Genomic DNA, 21,331 nt, shown 5'->3' on the forward strand with positions numbered 1-21,331 from the left:
TTTACATTCTCTTTAATAAAAACATTTCTTAGAGGCATGCCATTATTTCCTACCCTCTAAATGAGTTATTTACTGACTTTTACTGACTATGAGAAATCCTAGTAACATTTTAAATACTAGTAGAATATTTATTTTGTTAGCCAGATCTACCTTTTCCCATATTTCTACTATATATCACCATACAGGAAATGAAACAGATAAAAACAATATACAGAGAATTCTTTTTGAGAAGTCATATCATATTTAGATGACTGTACTCAGGAGAAATAGCTTTGAATTTAGGGGAGAATCCCTGTCCTCTTCAAATCTTTCTTTCCTGTCTTATGTATACTCCCAACACTCTTGTGATTCTGTACTGAATAATACTGATAAATTCTGTACTGAAATGATATTAGCCTTTCATAGGCAGTATACTGATGAGAAAGAGAGAAGGATAGAAGGATCATTCACATGCTGTTTCCATGTTATGATTTCTTTAGGGTAACTCTAACTCCACCTCCTCCAAAGGCCTGTTGAAGTACAAAGGCCAATTGTAATTTCTTCTACTGGACTGCTCAATTATAACTCCACCACCAGTGCTATTCATTAAATAACAAGAGTAATTAATGAGAAGACCAGTCTGTTTTACCTAGGCTAACATTCCTGTATGGTTCTTCTGATGTTTGTGAAAGTTTCATATTAAAAATATGATTCCATTTAAAGAACTCAGTCTTCTACCAATATGCAAAATTTGCTCACCTAGGTCTCCATTTGTAATTAAAAGGACTTCAACAGTGCTTGTTCAAAGAAAAGAGATTTTCTTGTAACAGATTTGTATCTTCTATATGTGACAACAGTGGGTGGAATTATTTCACCTGTAAAAATCTCCTACTTCTTATCCTATAATATGTCTGTGCTACTTTGTGTTATTTTTTTTCCCTGTGGGTTACACAAAAGCACATTATTAAACTGATACTGTGGTCTATGAGTCCCAAGCCTAATTCTCAGCTATAAGCAGGGGCTACTCTGAATCCATTTGAACAATATCAAATTACCACCTTAGGGTCCCATTCTTTCTTAATCATTTAGAGTTTAGAGGGAGACTGCCTCCTGAGAGGCCCAGGTTGATTTCAAGCTCCGATTTGCTTCTATCATCTCTGGTTTTTTGTGGGCTTGCAAGATTACAGCACCTAGATGCATAGTTGACAATACCACTGCAAGCAAATCCTCTTCTAATTTGCTTTTACAGCTTGGATTTTGCAGACACTCAAGGTTTTGGTAACATTGCATATGCTAGCACTGGCTGAGCCAGTTTTTAACCTACCTATGACTGTATGTTATGAAGCTGTTACCATGGGCAAGGTCTGCTGAGTTGCAGGCATTTACAACCTTCCACATAACCTACCAGATCCTTTTTTATACGAATGAAATATATGTCTCTTCTGTCACACTACAAATACAGCTGTTTGATTTTTTATGTTACTGAAGTTATATTATTCATCTTAAGCTATGCATCCCAAATCTTAGAACAGTGTATATCTTGCATATTCTGTAACATATCTTCTCTAATCATTCCTTTCTAGATCTGATTTTTATCTCTCATTTACATAGTGCTCAAAGTTTTGGTGGCTTTTTACTCCCTTGGATTTACATATTTTAACTTGATTAATTGAACTGGTATATTGCTGGTAAATCTGAACAATTACAATGAAGCACAGCAGGAACAATATTAATTTTTTCCCTAGTGTTCTTGAACTTCAACAGGTCCTACTGCAACAATTAGCTGGTATGCTTCTCTTGCTGCTTTTTAATAATGTGCTAGCATTCCAGGAGTTTCACTCAACAGACAGACTCTTAGGAAAAAAAGTCCACCACATTTTCACAAAAGCTTTCTGCCTTTCTTCTGAAGCTGTGAAGACCTCTTCTGTGCTGCTTTATGAAAAAGGAAGCACCAGGAACCACAGGTAAAATAGAATTAGTATTTATTTTAAGCAACTGCCTACAGATACTACAGTAGAAGGATATCACAACTTCTTTTATTGCCTTGTAATTTCTACAGAAACTCAATGCAAGTGCGTTATAAAAGTCAGTGTGGTATTTCCTGCACAGAAGCATAAATGGAAAAAGCAAGAGATTTTCTTAGCTGTTAGGTGAACTCTAAATTTATCATTTTAGCTAGTAATAAAGAGTTTGGGATCTATAGATACATTTAACTTAAACGAGTTTCTGTTCTATTGCAATAGAGGAAGCAAAATATTCAATTGATTTCTATACTTTGATATGGCAGTCACCCTCCACAGAAATGCTGGACCCAATCATACATCAAAAAAAGAGGCACTTTCCATAAGCTATGGCACCTGCCAGTGTCATTTTGGAGGAGAGCTTGGGAGAGAGACCCAGGCTATTTGACCTACAATCACAGAAACCTGGAAGTAAACTTAGCTAAAGAAATTCAATCTAGTTGCAATTATTGACTATCTCACATGAGTCTATGTGAAAGATTTTCACTTACTACGGATAGCAGATGGTGAAAAAAGGATTAAATTTCTTGAAAGAGATAATTTGGTTATTCGATATTGGCATGGAATTTACCTATTAAATTATCTGAATTTTCAAATGGAAACAGACATTAGTTTGCACACAGTCTTTAAAAATTCAGAACTATTTTATAATTTTGATATATCTATTCTACTCATTCTAGCAGAACAATGAAAAATATGAAAGAGAGAAAATGAAATTGAATTTTTCTTGGTCAACTAACATATGGTGAATTTTCTGTTGATATCACATGCAAATCCATTGCAGTCACTCTTGAATAGTGGTTATAGAAGCCCCAAGGTTGAGCAGATAACATTTTAAAAAATAAAACAAGAATATATGAGGGGATATAAAATAATTTATCCCACTATTTGAGCAGTAGGCCAGTACCCAGTGTGCCCAGTATAGTTACAATGAATATCCAATGTATAACAAGCTTTATTCAAAACATAGGCTATAGAACAATTCACTAGATTGCTTTTTCCCTTCCTCAAGTTCTTCATGATCTCAAGCAGTTGAAGACATTTAAACACTTCAGACAAAGAAAAAGTTTAGACACAGAAGCACGAAGTGTTTTCATAACTTTTTTTTCTAAAAGCTTTGCATGTAATTTATATATTTGCTTAAAACTGCTCTTCTGCTAATCAGTTGCATCCATAGACAACATTTCCTCTTTCTTTGTTGTAAATGATTTGACTATGAATTACAGCTCTGACACATTCTATTCAATGTGACAACATTCTTAATTCTAGAGACAAGAAGCTTTGGCAGTCTTCTGATGATCTATTCATACGAGGTTCTTTTACATACTTTTGCATTTTTACTGTGAAGAAAAAGTTAACTCTTTGAATCGTAGTATCAACTCTCAAAGAATCTCCCCATCAAGAGTGAGGTTCCCCAAACTCTGATTCTTATTCTGGTAATTCTCTTCTCTTGGAAAAATTTCTACTCTTTTATAGAAGGCACCCCCAGTTTGAATGGATGTACTGGTGTGAAGGAAGCACCATCATACCCAGATTCCACTAAAGGCCACCATGGTCGTCGTCAGCATTATGTTATGGGTAAGTAGATAAATTAATATCTACTTCTTAGGTCTTGCACTCCCCTTGTGATCATCAATCTATTCAACTGGTGCACTTAATTCTGTTGGACAGAAGGAAAAATTTCTTTTGTGGTTGACAATTTTGCCTGTTTTTCTGGAGAGAAAACTCCATGTTGATGTTCCATTAACAGCTGTGGTATGATACAGAAATTTTTACTAGAACAGATTAATTTTTTCAGGTGTTTATTACCACTCCTACAGACTTATATTCTGTGAATTCTGTGACTTCCATTTTAGAATATCAACTTAATTTGCTGGCAATAGCTGCCTGAATATGAACCACAAGCACTGACCAAATGAACAAGTTGTATAACGTTTAGGAGAACCAGCTTTTTGATAATGATGAACTGTTTCTGCACAAACATGGGATAAATAACAGAGCAACTGCAATGTCTCAGGACCCCTCATGATGGTGTGTTTCCCCATTCAGAAATTCTGTAAAAACCAATAGTCATTACATATATGCAAGGTGGAAAGATCCCACACATTTATAATAGTTTTGCAGTTCCAGAAGCTGATGTTCCAACTGGTAAAAGTAACAACTGCCTCATGTTTTGTGTCCAACTAAATTTTAATTTATATACTGCATTTTTTCTTGAGAGTTCAACACACATACACATGGTAGAAAGATCTAAAATGTTCTCTAAAGCTTCTCTGACTCTTTAGTTATTGTCCCTATCTAATGGTTCTATGGTCTAATTAACATATATGATCTATCAGTAAAAAAAAGAAGTTTTCAGGTTTTCAGGATGATTGTATATATAAGGTATACATTATATATTTCATATATATGGCAAAATCACGTCAGCTTTAAGAGCTGTGAAGGGAAGATGTGATGTCATGCATTTCACCCACAAAAAAATCAGCTTAGTATACTGCACAGCACAGAAAAAACCCTGTCATTCCTATGTAGGTGGCACATCCTTATCATGTCAATTAGCTTGTGTGCAGATGACAAACTGAGATGAGATATGTGAGATGATGTATCTCTGAATGTATAGAAAGGAAACAACACACGTAAATCATGATGTAAATCATGAAAGTGAACTCAGCCATCAGTCAACAAGCAAGCACAGCCTGTAGTGACAATATACTCATAGTGATACTGAGAAGGAGCACAGCTCTCACAACTGTTTCTTCAAAGTCAGCAGAACAAGTTGTGGGTCCAAAAAGAATGCAATACAATCGTGGGGAGCTAATAAATTATAGGAAAAAATTAAGGGTTTTGGCCCAGAAATGAAGATTTTAGAGTATTATGCAATTTTAAATGAAATATACTATCACATCCAAGCAAGGATCTTGAAAAAAAATCTAAAAAAGACTCCTACGTGTTTTCAGTGTCATCATTCAAAGTAATCTTCACTTAAAATGAATCAGAGGATAAGTAGGATACTGTCTAGATCAGCAATCACAATTACTATAGTGGCAAGGAATGGAAGGTCATTGGGCAAGTTCCCCAATGTGCAGCATATGCTATGGTCATGAAAGATGAAGCCTCAGGACCTGCTATGAACACAAGCTGTTCCTAACTAGTGGTCGATAATTTTCTGTATCATTTACAATAAATATTAAAAACCCCCAACACAGTGTGAAATTATGTCCACCCATTTTCTAGGACATATTTGCATATTTGCTAATTGAACAGGCATTAGCAAAGAATCACTCTGTAACAGATTTTATTGAGAGATTCTAGAAGCATTTAAGCTTAAGAATTAAATTTGGACCTAAAGTTCAAGAAATACAGGTTTTTAGAATGCTTGTCAGCCTTTTCTATAAAAATTTTTCTTCACATATAAATCATGGGAGTTTTGTCTTTGTCTCTAAAAGAAGTAAAATCACACCCTACTTTCACAACCTCTCAAATATTAGACCATAGGGAATTCAAAACTGCTTTTCTCCTCATGCATAAAATCTTCAATAATATATAAAACACTATTTTCCTGTATGCTGTAGCTTTTTGACTTGAACACCTGTGTTTCTGAAAAACTAATTCTACCAGTTTGTATTGAGCTATATGCTTCCTTCTAGCTTGTTCCTGACAGTACTAGATCTTAACAAAATATCTCTCTACTGATTCAGACTGGAAAACCATTATATGTCAAACAGTGATTTATATAATTATTTGAATGACCAAAAAGAGGATTTGCATCCACAAATAAGATCTGCACAGCATGTAATGCAAAAACATATTTGGGGTCAATCCAATGCTGCATAAAAGCAGGGGTCCCGGCCTCTGGAGTGATACAAGATTCATGTGCTGTCTGCATTCCTCTTTTTACTCTATCTTATTAAAACAGCATTTTTTGAGCCATTTGTTGTTAGATCTTTCTTACCAAGATCCAAAAGAACCCTGCACCATCTCACTCTTTCACACACACTCTTTGCCTTGGTACAAAACTGTTTTTCAGGGATGCTCTTAGCTCATCTGACTTTTTTATTTTTCTGTTCTTCAAACAAAAATGGATTTGCAGTGCTATGAGGTTGATTAATCCTTTCCCCCAAGAAAACAGCCAAATTGTCTACAGTTGCAGAGCTTTAGTTCTGAGGTAATTTACTCTCAGAGACCATAGTTTGAAGGCTTTTAACTTTTGGTGAAAATAAGGTTTATTACTACACTATTGCTGAGGGGCTACTACATAGTCTAAGTAAACCTGATTGATTAAGTATCTTCAAAGACACCCTAGTTGAAAAAAAACTCAGTTAACTGCAGAAAGTCTTGACAGTGTAGAAGTTAACACCCTTTTGACAGTCAATGGTCAGATGACAAAAAGATCAGGCAGTATTATGGAATACAGATTTCAAATCAAACTATTAACTGGTTATTAATAGTTTGAGCAGAGGGGAAATAGCTTAAATGTCCAGCTTCTGAAATATCATTGCAAAATACACAGCTGACAAAGTTCGGGAAGGCTGGAGAATGAAGACGGCTAAGCAAAATCTATCAGCAAACTCCTTCAGATTAACCTAGCACTCCATTAAAAGTGTTCCTTGGTTGGTAAAAAGACATTTCAAAAGAATTATTATTTGGGGAACTTCACAATCAATCATGCTGATAGACAGTTTCATTTGTCTGGGAGAGGACTGTTTCAGTACTGTGACAGGGGAAAAAGGAACAACAGCATATTCGGCTGTGAGCCACTTGGCACAGTGTTTTAGCATATGCTGCTCTGCATCACAGTTTTGGAAGGACAGAAAGCTCTTAGAAAAGTAAGTGGACAGAATCAATCTCATATGAAGCAGCCAAAGGCATTTGTGCCATTTTCATCTGAAGATTTCTTACATAAAAAACCCTGATTCTCTCCATTGAGCAGCAGTCTTTGCTAATAAATTTAACTCGTTTTGTTGAAGCATTCATGGAGTAATATTGAAGTGGCAGATTTCTTTACTGAGAATGACCTGAGCAAGTAAGTACTGAATTAACTGCAGTTACAGACTGGGCCACAAACTCTTGCACATAGAAGTATTCAGAGTTAAGTTACGACTCAACTACACAGTTTTCACTCAGTACAAATGATGATGGTCTTTAGCGAGCAGATATTCTTCATCGGACAATCTGCTCCATGGCCACTCTAATGCTAGTGACACTGGTCTTTAATGAAGCCAGTGCCACTATAGGATCCATCTGGAGTGATGAAGGTCAGCTACATCTCTCTCAACATGCCTCCTACCAGCACAGGACCCGAAGGGGAAAAACTAATGGCTCATCAGTGGCACAGATGTGCCTGCAGGAAAATGTTCCTCTGGTTATTTATGGTTGGATAAAGTCATTTACAGAGTCTCAGTGGAGCCAAAGGGCCATAACCAGACTTGAGAATCTATTTTCTTTTTTAATCTCCACAGGAATTTCCATATACTCAAGCTACATTGCATTCATAGAATGTCTGCCTCAAAGAAAAAGCTGTTTCATCCAAAGTCATAATTTGAAAGAGGTTTCTGGAGGGGGTTTTCTACAGAATATTTCCCACTAAAAAATAAGAGTGAAATGAAAAATTTGCATGTGTTCAGTGTAACCTACCCATTTAGTTGGGGCAAAAGAAAGCAGGAGCTATAAAGGAGAATGAGATAAAAAAGACAGTCATCAGAAATACCTGGTAAGCATTCAGTTTAGTATTAATGTTACTCAAGCAAAATATTCTAATGTATACAAAGGTATTTTTGAAACAATTTTCAATCAAAAGAAAGGGGGTTCTGTATTTTCACTTTTGAAGAGATTGAGGACAAAAGAGCATTTTCTCAACATTTCCCATGTGACAAAGCTCCTTTTGCAGATAATTTCTGCAAAAGGCAAGGATTTGCCTTTGGATCCTTGGGAAGGATTTCTCTTTAATGACTGTAAGCAGAAGTTAATCAGAAGAAAAGACTAGGTGAACCTTGGGATGGACAAAGCTGAGGTATTCAGAAGATGCAAAACAAAGATGGAAAGAGAACATAGAGAAGTCAGCATACAACTGAAGCGCAGGCTTGGGAAGCAACTGAAAAAAGATGGCTAAAGCTTAAGTAAACTCCTCCTGCTAGTGGTCTCGAGTATTTTTTCTGTCTTAAACCTCCAAATATAATTTATTAAGTATTCTCATTACGGCTACATTCTAGTCCTAGTACATGATTTAACAATACTCTTTAAATAATTCATTGCTTAACTTTCATAAGACTTTTTTCCCCCCCTACTTAAACAGTGTAGCTTAATGTATTTAGGAAATTTTCTACACACAGGTGCACCAACATTGAATTAATTTATTTATCATCATATTATTTGTCATATGCAAAACAGAGTATCACTTCTAAATTTCAAAATATAAAATGTCTGTCTCAAAAGTGTTTTACACAATTTTTATCCCCGTCATAAAGTGAATCATCATTTCCTTCAGCCACCACATCATAAGATTTACACTAAGAAATGAAATATTTTCCTGATTTCAATATCCATTCTGTATTAACCTTCTCCAAAAAGTCAAGATAGATCCTGACACTTGTGCCATATTATATAAATAAAGGATTTTGATTTTATTTATCAAATTCTGTAATTTAAAACAGAATTTGAATTTACAACATCTGTCCAAATCCTGTGTTGTGTTCTTTTAAGTAACTGTGTTTAACAGAAAAATATAAACTCATAAATAAAAACATTTTGGTTTCAACTATATGGTTAATCTACTTAGTCAGAAAATATTAAGCAGATCTATAGTCACAATGCTCCCTAAAACAAAACAACAATCAAATACAAGAAATAAAACCAAGCAAACAAACAAACAAAAAGTAAAAAAAAATCTTCATAAGCAGGATATATGTGTGCATAAAACAGAGGAACCAATACTTCATATTTTATATGTAGCACATATGTTCATGACAGACACTTTCATTCTCTACATAATTTCAATAAATCCTGAAGACTATTGTGATTTTTTGAAACAGTGATTAGATTACTCTATTTCAAAAATAATAAGTAATTTAAAAATATTTTTGAACAATTGTGTGCAGATCTGGAATTTATGTTTGCATTTTAACTTATTAAATATTTACTTATGCATTCAAAAATATAATAAAATATGGAAACTTTTAAATTGTTAATGATGACAAGAAAAAAGTTAAAGAAAGTCTAATCTGGATCTCCTCCCTCAATGAAACTTCTACATGATTAAAACACTACCCTTAAATGATGATGCTTTCAGAAAAATGCATATTCATATCAGCAAATAAATTCTTCATATCAGATATAGCTTTTTTAACCTAATTTCCTAGTGGAAACTACTGTGGTAAATAGCAGAATTTAGAAAGCCATGAAATGGGGAGAAGAAAGATGTTGAGCATGATAAAGAATATGAGTGGTTTTTGTAACCATTTTTTGTACCACTTATATGATATCATATGATCTGCCACTTCAATAAAATGAAGATTCACTGGCCTAATTTTAAATACAGATTCGAAAATCATAATGCAAAGTATAAAATACTAATGAATATATTTATTTAGGGGTACTTTTTAGAAGCTTGCACAACATTACAATTGCTCAGCACATGACATTTTCACATAAAGTCAGGATAGACTCAAATGCATAAAACACAAATGCACTTGCTCAAGATAGGATACATATTCATACAGGAAGATGAAGAACCAAAATAAAAACTGTGCCTCTTCACCTATAGTTATTTTAGCTCTACCCCAAAATAAATTAATAAGTGAAACAATCCAACTGCTGATGAACGGCTGTGAGCTTCACAAACTGTCTCTGGACCTGCTAAACTGGACATAAAATATTGTGTACACTGCTTTTAAACAAAAATGTAGAGGAGTGCAATTTTAATGTAACAACATGGCTTTCCTGTAAGCACAGTAAAACACACTCTAGCCACAGAATAACCTTCAATAAAATCAATAAGCATAAAGAATTTAAATAGCTTCCAGGACTGGGGACTACAGGGCACCAACACTCTCAATTTGGCAAGGCCAGAGTGCTTAGCTGAATAAGGAGTTCAGGATATACATAAAGTTTAGCTGTAAAATATTTTACCAAGTATGGCCCATAATGATGAATTAAGTGAATATCAAGAATGTTTCTAATATTTCTAAAGTATTTTTAACTTAAAATTAATTAAACTTCTTTCACAACATATTTAATGGCAGAGACTTTTTAATTTTATTTCTTCCCTTGCAATCTGTTCAGTCATTCGATAGAATGTGATTTTAATATTTGGTTCATGTCTTGTAAATTGATCTATGAAAAATCAAAAGTGTTAAAGAGATCAGTTGTAGCCTAAACAAAAATCAAATATTAGCTCCTGAAGAGTGTTAGCTGGGGTTTTCTACAATATAAATTGTAACTTGCAGTATTGAACTCCTTGTAAGAAATATATTGACAAAATGATTTCACTTTTAAATTTTCCCTATAAAGTAAAATATTTAAACATGTTTAAATATTTTACTTTATAGGGAAACCTAGTGCCTAGTCCACATCCTTATTTAAAATGAATATGGATTTTGACACATGTTCACAGAGGGTTACTTAGGAAACTTTAACATGCTTTGGACATAACTGAAAAAAGTTATTTTTAGAAGCATTTGCAATTTCAGGTGGCTGTTACTTGAGAAGTACACATGCAAAAAGGTGAAAAGACTAGCTTCTGTCACCATGGATGCTTCAGTGTCTCCATTACCCAGATCAAATTTAGCTATAGTTTGCATAAAGAGGAAGGGTGATTCACCTTGGGTCAAAGATTCAGTGCTCTGTAAAAGGGTAAAATTTTCAGTGACCTTATCTATTGCTGGCTCTTGTCACTGTGGGGATCAATTTAACTTTACAGCATCCAAAGCATCTTTTATTCCATTTTGCTGCCACAGCACAACTCCACACAATTCCTTCATTGAGTGCTCTTAGGTCCCCAGTGGGCACTTAAGACTCCCAGGGTAATTGTGTAATAGAATATTATCTGACTGGCTGGAACCTACTGCCTTTCTGACACTCCACAACAAAAACCAATAAAAACAAATCCCCAGCATCCAAAAACCTCCTTCACTCATTTACTCCGCAAAGCATGATCATAGGAGACTTAATGTTTTGTTTGTTTGGGTTTTTTTAAGAGGAAAAAAAAGGAAAAGGATAAATGTCAATAATAGGAATATCTACAGAATGCTAACAAAAATCAGAAAAAAAAAAGAGTTGGCCACAAGCATTCAGTTCAAAATTGAATTCATTGCATGCAGAGTAAAGACTGATTTAAATTCACTCATAAAAGCAGCATTAAGGAGAAATCTAGGTGTTCAGACAAGAAGTTCTGTTGTAAGATAAAATGCTATACAAGGTTATACCATCCAAAGCCTCAGTTTTTTATATATCCTTTTCTTTAGCTCACCTGGTAAATCTGGCAAACAGAATTAGCTACGTAAGCCATCTACTCAACATCCCCTCAAAGTCAAACAGAATAAGTAGTTACAGCAGATCTTCATCATACGCTCTTTTAAAAAGTTATTTCTTATTTATTATTTTTATTGCATACAGGTAGCTGCTGGTGTACAACAGCAAATTGAATATGTTTTATAAAAACAGTTATAGATCTCAAATTTTGTTCAGTAATTAATAACATTTTCATCCACCTTGTTTGCAACCTAAAAATTTCCAGGGGAAGCTGAAGAAGAGATGATGAACCCTTTAGCTCTAACAAAACTCCTACATAAGAGTCCTTGCTATTTTGTCTTTGAAATTATTTAGGGGAGGGAGCTTAACAGTAATAAATTATTCAGTAAAATGTGTACAATTAAATGCCATTTAGAATATTTTAATCATGGATTTTCAAGCTTTCTTTTAAGAAGGTGTAGTCACAGAAAAACAGGGCTAGCAAGCTAAGTCACTTTAATGCTTTAAAATTATTACCTTCAAAGGGATGCAGTAGCTCTAAATATTTTATCTGATTTGATTTCAGACCTCAAGGTCTGTATGTTCTCATGCTGCACCCAGAAGTTTTGCAAACATGAATTTATTTCCCACATTCAGTGAGTCTGCTCAAGCATTTAACTACATATTTATATGTTTTTTGAGGAAAACACATAAATCATCCATGCACTGTTAAGTGACAGAAAAATTAAAGGAAATACTCACTGGTTTAGTGTCTATATATATATACATGTATGTGTGTGTGTATGTGTGTGTGTGTGTGTATATGTATAAATTTGTTTACTTTTTTCACCTCCACTCCCAGTTCAGAGACTTAAACCAATTCAAGGACCTAGGTAGGTATGGAAAGTGTGTTGCAGAGACAACTGGTCTCTGAATCAGCAGATTATACATCACTGTACTGCAATCTAGATGAGCTTTCAAGATTAAGACGTGTCTCTCTCACTAACACGAGTAACTCATGTACTGATTGTGGTGTTTTAAAGTACACAGTCTTGTCTTTAAGTATCTAATTACAGCATATGTTTTGAGAGAAACCTGAAAGTATAAATAATGGGCTATTTCCATCTAAATGTCCAGCTCTTCTATTTGAGGCGAAGAACAATCTCTCCTTACAGCAATTATTCTGGCTAAACCCTCTTGTTAAAGAGATAGATCACCAAGACACTTAAACTGTTCTTAATCTTATGGATGGAATTGCAAGCAAAATAATGAATTTTCAATACTGATTATAGAATGTATATTTCAATACTGATTATTGAGAGAGTTAGAAGATTGTAATGTATCTTTTCAACTTCATTTCAGCTCTGTATGAATCATTGTGAAATATAAGAATCACACATTTTTTCCTTATATATATGTTACTCGACAAATACTGGAAATATTATGATTTGGTGTGTACACTGTGAATACACAGGCCTGTAAATACAAATTGGTCAATTCCATCCTTTAAAAGAAATATTCATGGTTTTTGCCTTATTTATTTTCTAAGATGTTTTAAATAAGGAAAAAAAATTATAAAATCAACCTTGTCATGGATTTTTTGGTGTATTAAATATTACACAGAAGACTTTTTTTTTTTACATGCAACATATATAAAAAAATAGCAGCTTAATAAATTCAAGAGGCCTCTTAATCAGAAGACAAGTAAGGAATATGAATGCCACAGCTAAGGAAATGAAAGCTGCTTGGTGCTACATATATCTCATCCCAACAAAAGAAATTCAGGAAAACTTTAGAAAGAAAAGAAACAAAAACAACCCACAGACTTTAAAAACGTGTAAGAGTTCTGTCTTTTCAGAATATGAAATTTTCCTTTACTGGAATTCAGAAACTGCATTCTTCCCCTCCAGGTGCACTAAATAAAGGGCAGTATAACTCCATAGCCCACTAAATACAGTATTGCAAAGACTAGGCCATATGTTTTGTACTGATGTTGCAAGGACTCAGAAATTAGCTTTGTCAGGAATAATTTGTACTTTTCTTCACCTGCCTGGAACTTTGTTTTAGATTATTCAGCTATAAAAGCCTGACCAGGTGTCTATGACTAGTTTGCTTTATTTTTGTACAACTCTGTATTTATTATATAACTGTAATCCTATACATACCCCTGCAACAAGTAGAACAAAATATTCGTGGCTCTAACATAATAGTGTAAAGCAGAGAAATACAGGTTTGTTATGGCAGTGGAGGATTTAAAAGTAGGTTGAAAACTGTGTGGACTGTAGAGGAACCCAGGCATGGGGTGGTAAGAGAAGTGACCCAGGGTTGGCTCTAGAGAGCCTAGACCTGTCCTAACTATGGACAATTAAAGGAATGCAGAGTAACTAGGAAAAAAGCAAGAAGTGCCCAGTATATGCAACACACTTTCTATATACTAAATTCAGCTTTAACATGGACCTACAGACCTGCAAAGAAAGAGCAAAGTTTTCATGGTGTGTTAGAAGAACATAGAAATGACCCTAAGCAGCTCCTACAGTGAGGGGGAGGCAGTTACCATTAACATCATATTGCTTTTGTCAATGAACTCAGGATCCTAAAACCTTGCATGTCCAACTGAAGATGTCAACTGCAAGAAGCCAAGGAGCAGCAGAAGGTTGAATATAAATGCAAGGGAAGTGGTAGATAAAAAGAAGTTTATGTTTAATAATTTTACTTAATTACTATTATACTATTTACTTTATTACTAACACTATTAATATTACTATTACTGATTCTTCCACAATACAAGAGAGTTTGTTCTTTGTTCATTTGTTTTTTTTCTTTATTTTCCTGTCACAAATTTGAAGCAATAGATATTCTTTAAATAGCTATTTAAGATTTAAATTACCCAAAGAAAAAATATTTGGTTTACATATATAAGATTTGGGGGATTTCTGCCTTTAGGAAGATAGAAACTTAAATTTAAATCCCTGAAAAATGGTACTGAAAGATTTTTTTAGTGTTTCAACACAAGGAAATAACCTTCTAGTTCAGTTAAACTCATGCAACCTGATGTTCATTTGGAACAACTTCTCCTACAATCTTCCACACATTGTTTTGCCTTCCACATACCCTTCTTTCCAATTTGTATGTACCAACCTTTATATTTAAAAAGAATCTGCAGGGCTGTATATATTTGTTCAGGCATTTGAAGAAAAAAGACTTTTATGATTTTCTGTGTATGTCTAAGATATTTAATTCTAACAGAATGTTATTGGAATAACATTTTTTATTTCAGTTTCAAGTAACATGGAATGGAAGAAACACTTGATATAATGCATTTATTCCTATAACAACCTACTCTGACAAGACTTCATTATACTTCAGGCTATCAACTGGAGCATCTGTTCACATATCCCTTAAACTGTGAAGTGGGCAATGTATCACCACAAAGTGCGTGCTAAAACATCAGAGCGATACTAGGATCATCCTTTCTCAAGTGAAAATGAATACTTTTAGCCAAACTTTTGCATATGTCCTTTCCAAAAAACAAAACAAAAAAAAGGGAGTATAGGGAGTATATACCCCACACATTACCAGAATATATTGGCTGCTACCTGCAAAAAAGGAGCATATAAGTAAAAACATTAGAAGAGACTACACAGAATATGGTTTCCCCATGGAAATATTTCTGCAGGACAAGCAGCCTATGGGCAAAGTCGGTTGAAGCTATTCCAGCACCAGGTAAAAAATTTCAAGCTGAAGGCATCCATAAAGCCACTCATTCTTACTTTTTTTGCACACATGTTACAGCTACTTCAAGCAGATCTCAAAATCTGGAAGACTATGGGCTTTGATTGAAACAAGTGCTATTTCCTTACTAGCTGTGCTAATTCAGCAAAATGGTAAAGCTGGGCTGAATCATCATGCAACTCTGTGAGAAGGTTTAAAATACTATCTGCAAAATGAAAACACATTTTATATTTATTCATAAAGACAGTCTCTATCTGAATCTTTCTTATGTATGCTGAACTTTACAATAGATTACAGAGCAATAATAATAATATTAAAAATTTTAAAATAAACCCCAAACCTACTATGAGGTACAGTCACAACCATTTGGAATAGAATTGGTTATCCTTTATGTCACATTATTATAATGTGCAGAAAACACACGTTTCCTGATAGAGTCATCAGTTATGTTTATGTTCCAGTACAAGACACATGCACAGCATGGTTCATTAAAAAGTAGCTTGTAAGAGAAATAGGCACACCGTTTGCATCAGAATTCTAGCGGCAGAGGACCCTAAAAATATCTACAATTGCACTTCCAGCTTCATGTTCAGTTTTCAATCTCCTATAAACCAAAACACCTGAATAATAACATGAAGTTGGCCACTATTCTGAAACCCATTGACCACCTTTTCTCACAAGAGAGCAAATGTGGTTGAAGCTACACAACGACATTCAAGTGTTGTCCCAAAACAGATGACTACATGCAACCAGCAAGCTCCAGAGAAGTTCTGCAGCTTTCAAAGCATGCAAAAAACTGATAAACACCCTCAGCCTTCCAAATGTCAGAGAGCATCCAGGCATAACTCCTGAGACAAGATATCCTTGTTGAAGATACTGCTCCAGAAAACAATTCAGAGGAATTGAACTGTCTTCTACCTGAAATTGATCCACAGAATTCCTTCTTCACTAACAGCACAAAGAGATAAGCCTTCCTTGACTTTTCTTCCTGGAAACTATATTTTGTCTGCATAGGCTCTGCTTCAGTAAGGAAATATGCCTAGAAAATTCAAGATAAGCATCTTCCATTGCTGCAAATTGTTGGTCCAAAAGTTGTGACTGACCAGAAGGCAGTACAGTTACACGCCAGCATTTCAAGGGTTGTGCTTGCATGCACAGCTGTTGAGCAGGATGGAAACAATGAGGCTGCATACATGTGGTCACAATTGACCCCAAACTCCTTTGTCTGCTATTTCCTGTCTGCTATATGTCTCACTGAATACTCAAAATCAAGAATCAAAACAGTTCAACAGAGGAGGAAGAGAGAAATAGTACCCATAATTTTTAAAGGTAAGAAAAAAATTAAAGTAAGAACAGTTAAGGGGTCAGTTAACAATTTTTCTGATCAAAATTATGGCAGAAACCTTATTTTGGTTCCAGGAAATTTAATTAAAATGTGGTGAGATTTGATGTAGATGAGTTGTCGTCTACAGGAGGACTCATTACTTCAGTAAGCCTAAGGACAAGAAACTTAAGGACATCCATGGATTATATTTCCTGGTAAGTTTATTATATGCATTGAGGAAAAAAAAAAACTGAAAAAGAAAATGTCTCAGAAAAGTGCAATTCTCCAAAACGTATGGAGAACCTTATTCTTTCTAACAAGTGACTTATTTTCAATGTCTGAAATGTCTTCAGTTCATAATTTATTTTAGGGATTAGAAATTTCTAAAAGTTCAAATGAGTCCCAGTTGTCATGTTATGCCAATGTAATGACATTGTTATGTGTAATATATCATCAAACTGACAATTTTGTAGTACAAAGGGGAATGAAAGATAATGGATTGCAATGAAGGACCTTGAAAAGGTAGGTTTCAGAGTTTAATGATTTCAGTTTAGGAAGAAATCCTTTCACAGGGTTATTCATCTTGTTATTGTATTTTCTCCTTCATTTAGGCTTCAAATGCTGGTAACAATCTAATCACTACCAAATGTTTCCAACAACTGTACTTTTAATAGTGGCCTTGCTTCAAAGCATTCTATATTGCTGCCAATACCCTGGCAAAGTCTCTGAAAATTACAGACATTAAAAATGGTCATTCTCTATATATAATGTTTTGGTCATCGTCCAATTTTTTAATACTAAATGAACAAAATCCAATAAATGATTTTTCCTCAGGCTCAAGACATTCTTTCTCCTTAGAATTTATGTGAAAAAAGTATGCATGATGAAGAAAGTAAAATACATTTTACCGATTGTGGCATGTACCCAAAATCATAACAGAATGCTGGAAATGTATAAATTTTCTAAATATCTTGGGATAATGTCTCTCCTTTTATTTGATAATAGACATACACAGGAATATATCTTTACTAAAAGTAGAACTTCTACAAAAAGGAAGGAAGGACATAGACTGCAAAATAGCCCACAATCTTGTACCAACTTCAAACTGCAATTAGAATTGGAGTTTGTACCAGACTTTCCCACATATCAAGTGCATATTCTAGCAATTCTGAGTTAGTTGCTCAATTTTTCAATCTGAAAATGGTCAGTCTGAAATGTTCCTAAAGGAGAAGTTGATTCCTGTTTTTAAATATCTTCATAATTTTGTATATCAGGAAAAGTATTTGTATTGGGGCAAACTGGCCATCCATAGAATAGTGTTACTGGTAGAGTTTCACTCAATTTAAGAAAACTGTGCTCACTCAGTGTAGCTAAGGACACAAGACTGAGAATACATCCAAAGTTCTTCCCCTTATCATAATTCCATGTGATTTGAAGCCATTGCTTCTCAGGGATCAGTACTGGGACCAATACTGTTTAATATCTTTTTCAGCAACACAGAGTGGGATTGAGTGCAAGTTTGCTGATGACACCAAGGTTGTGGTCTGGTTGAAATACTGGAGGGAAGGGATGCTGTCCAGGTGGAACTTGACTGGCAGAAGTTGGACCATGTGAACTTCATGAAGCTGAACAAGGCAAAGTGCAAGGTGCTGCATCTGGGTCAGAGAAATTCCAAGCTCAAATATGGTCTGGGTAGAAAATGGATTGTGAGAAGCCCAGAGAAGATGGACTTGTTGGTTGATGAGAGGCTCAATATGAGCTGGCAGTGAGTTTTCAGCCCAGAAAGCCAACCATGTCCTGGGCTGCATCAAAAGTAGCATGGCGAGCAGGATGAGGGAGGTGTTCTTCTCCCCCTCCTCTTCTCTCCTGAGACTCCACCTGGAGTGCTGCATCTGGCTCTGGGTTGCCCAGCGTAAGAAGGGTGTGAACCTGCTGAAGCACAATCAGAGGAGGACCATGAATGATGATCAGAGGGCTGGAACTCTTCATCTGTGAGGAGAGGCTGAAGGAGTTGGGGTTGTTCAGCCTGGAGAAGAGCAGATTCCAAGGAGACCTTATAGCACCCTTCCACTACCTTAAGGGGACCTAGAATGCTGGAGGGACTTGTCAAAAGGACATATAGTGATAAGACAAAGGGCAATGTTTTTAAACTAAAAGAGTGTAGGTTTAGACAGAAATTAGGAAGAAATACTTTTCTGAGAGGGTACTGGAATAAATTTCCTAGAAAAGCTGTGAATGCCCCATTCTTGAAAGTGTTCAAGGCCAGGTTGGATGGGGATTGAGACACCTGGTCTAGTGGAAACTCTCCCTGCCCATGGCAGAGGTGTTGGAAGGATATGATCTTTAAGGTCCCTTCCAAGCCAAAGAGTTCTATGATTCTATGGCCAAAGACATTGCATGTTCAAATTCTAATGGCTGCAAAAAGCCTGAAAAACTGAATCCATCTCTGAAATTCCACTTGTATTTTGTGTAGGTGGCAAGACTTTGAGCAACATGAGGGCTACAGGGATGGCTGCTTTGGCAGGAGATCAGAATGAGTCTTGTCCCAGACAGCTGGTTTCAGCCTTCTCCACAATGGATTCACAACAGGACAAAGTGGAGGTTGTTGACCATTTGTGCATTTCCTCTGGCAGAGTGTATTTAAAGAGATAAGAGAAAGGAGAAAGTGTGAGAAACAATCCTTCAAGCAACAACATCTGACAAGGAGAGTGACGATGTGCTCTAGGTGACATACCAGACATTCCTTTGTAACCATTGCTGAGCAAATTATTTCCCTACAGCCCATGTACTTGACTGCATTGGAATAAATATCCATCTTGCAGCCCTTGAAAGACTGACCTCTGGAATGTTTTGGTTTATTTCCTTTTAAGATTAAGATATAAAAGAATGTATATTTTGTGAATATATTTTCAGATTCCCAGACCTACTATTTATTAGTCGTAATGCATCACAATGGTCAAAGTTGCTTTCTAATGCAAGATTCATGACGGTTTTGAGTTAAATTATTGTATTTCCTGGAGTTCTGAATGCCACAGATATGTAGCACAAGTTTAGGAAGATTTACTTGCTATCAAATATCATACTCTAATTCAAAAATTTATATATTAGGAGATTAGAGGATTGAACTCAAATCAAAAGGAAGAGATAGCACTACTGTTATATGTCTTTTATGAAAAATTACCTTTAGATTTTTCACACTCATTTGTCTAGTTAAATAACAAATAATTTCTGTACAGGGATGTACAAACGTGAACAGGTATAGATAAATAAGATAAATGCTTAAGTACTTTCGTGTATTACAAGCATACACTTGGGTCTAGCCCTTGAGACAGCATGCTGAACATCTGGATTTCAGATTACAGCAAACACTTGATTATTTGCATGTACAAAGCTATATTTGGCAGTACATTTTAACTTCTTGTAGTTTAGTGAGGCTCAGGTGAGAGATTACTCTGAATGCTAAGATACCATTGAAGAATGTTAGTTCTCTGACAATAAAGAGATTGACTCTTGATTTGCAGTGCTGTGTCACTCTTGTCACTTCTTAGCAAATGGAGCATACTGGGAAGCTCAAGACTGTTCCTGAGTCAGACTGGTTCAGCCAGCTCGACCCACCTCTATACGTTCCTGTAATTAAAAAAACACTCTAGTTCTATCTGGTTCAAACCAGCAGAACCTATTCAAACTCAGAAGATTGCTTTATTGGTATACAGGTGTCTTCTCTCCCTTTAAGTCTGCCGAATATTTCCACCCAAGAAACTTTACCAATAGGTACCCATTTGATTTTATCAAAAACTGATGCACTTTTTGAAGAAAAAGAATTTTAGAATCTTTGCCAACCTTCTACTGCCATTTCACTACTACATTGGAAGTATTGGAAGGCAACAAAACTGTGTAGAAAATGTTAACTCTTTAGCAATTGGGTACCACTTATCAATTTAAATCCCTGCCACCACGAAAAAAAACCCAAAAACAAAAACAACAAAAAAACCCCACCACACTTGCTAAGAACTCAATATATCAAACAAGAATGTGCTTTAAAGGGTATGATTGCATATCACTTTATCACAAATGGAAAAAAAAAAGGAACTGGATTTCCATTTTTCAAAGTTTTGGTTGTCAATAGCACAGCACTATTTCCGCAGAAAGAAAAATATGGACACCTGTTTTTATTGTCACATGAATAAATCCTGCCAAAGATTGACATGTTCACAGAAGTGTGTGGTTTCTTCCATTCTGTTTTATTTTGGCAGCTGTGTATACTTGTTTATTTCCTGTGGTGAAAATTTAGACAGAACAGAAGGAATTTATTAGGGTAAGACAGAAAGGGAAAAAATAACAGAAGAGAAAGAAATTAAAGGCCTATGAAAACATAGAAAAAAAGCAAATAGGGAAAATGGAGGGATGATGGTGTAAACACCCTGAAGGAGAAAAAGGTATGGAACTGAAACAAGCAACAAATCAACATAAAAGAATAAATGCCCAGATTGAAAGCTCTGAAAGTCACATGGAATGATGACACCCATTTCCATTATAGCCAGTATACTCTGCTCATATGAGTTGAATTTCTATGTATTGTAGCAATTGTGGGGTTTTTTTCACTTTCTGATTTAATGGTTTGGGAGTTCTTTTTCTCTTCTTTCCACCATGACCAAAAAGACAGAGTAACTCTTGCAGTGTTCTTGGTATTTCACACAGAGGAAGCAAATTGAGCTTTAAAGCTATGCAACAATATTGGTTCAGTTCCATGCTCAATAATAGTTCAATCACAGTCATAGCCCTGTTTTCCTCGAAACGTCTTTGTGATTTCCCAACCCATTATTAGCAGAGC

The 21,331-nt window shown here is 35.2% G+C and overlaps 1 long non-coding RNA gene across 2 annotated transcripts; it reads left to right on the forward strand.

Annotated features, from left to right (window-relative positions):
- The first annotated feature begins 3,611 nt into the window (after window positions 1-3,611).
- Window positions 3,612-20,704, forward strand: LOC129121731 (uncharacterized). 2 transcript variants are annotated; one of them, XR_013183367.1, is made up of 3 exons: window positions 3,612-16,505; window positions 16,596-16,715; window positions 17,993-20,704. It is a non-coding gene; the product is annotated as an uncharacterized LOC129121731 (long non-coding RNA). The 2 variants fall into 2 exon arrangements; XR_013183363.1 differs by lacking the exon at window positions 3,612-16,505 and having other exon boundaries at window positions 16,512-16,715.
- Window positions 20,705-21,331: the final 627 nt, after the last annotated feature.

The sequence above is a fragment of the Agelaius phoeniceus genome, chromosome 1, assembly GCF_051311805.1.
Source record: "Agelaius phoeniceus isolate bAgePho1 chromosome 1, bAgePho1.hap1, whole genome shotgun sequence".
NCBI classification, from domain to species: domain Eukaryota; kingdom Metazoa; phylum Chordata; class Aves; order Passeriformes; family Icteridae; genus Agelaius; species Agelaius phoeniceus.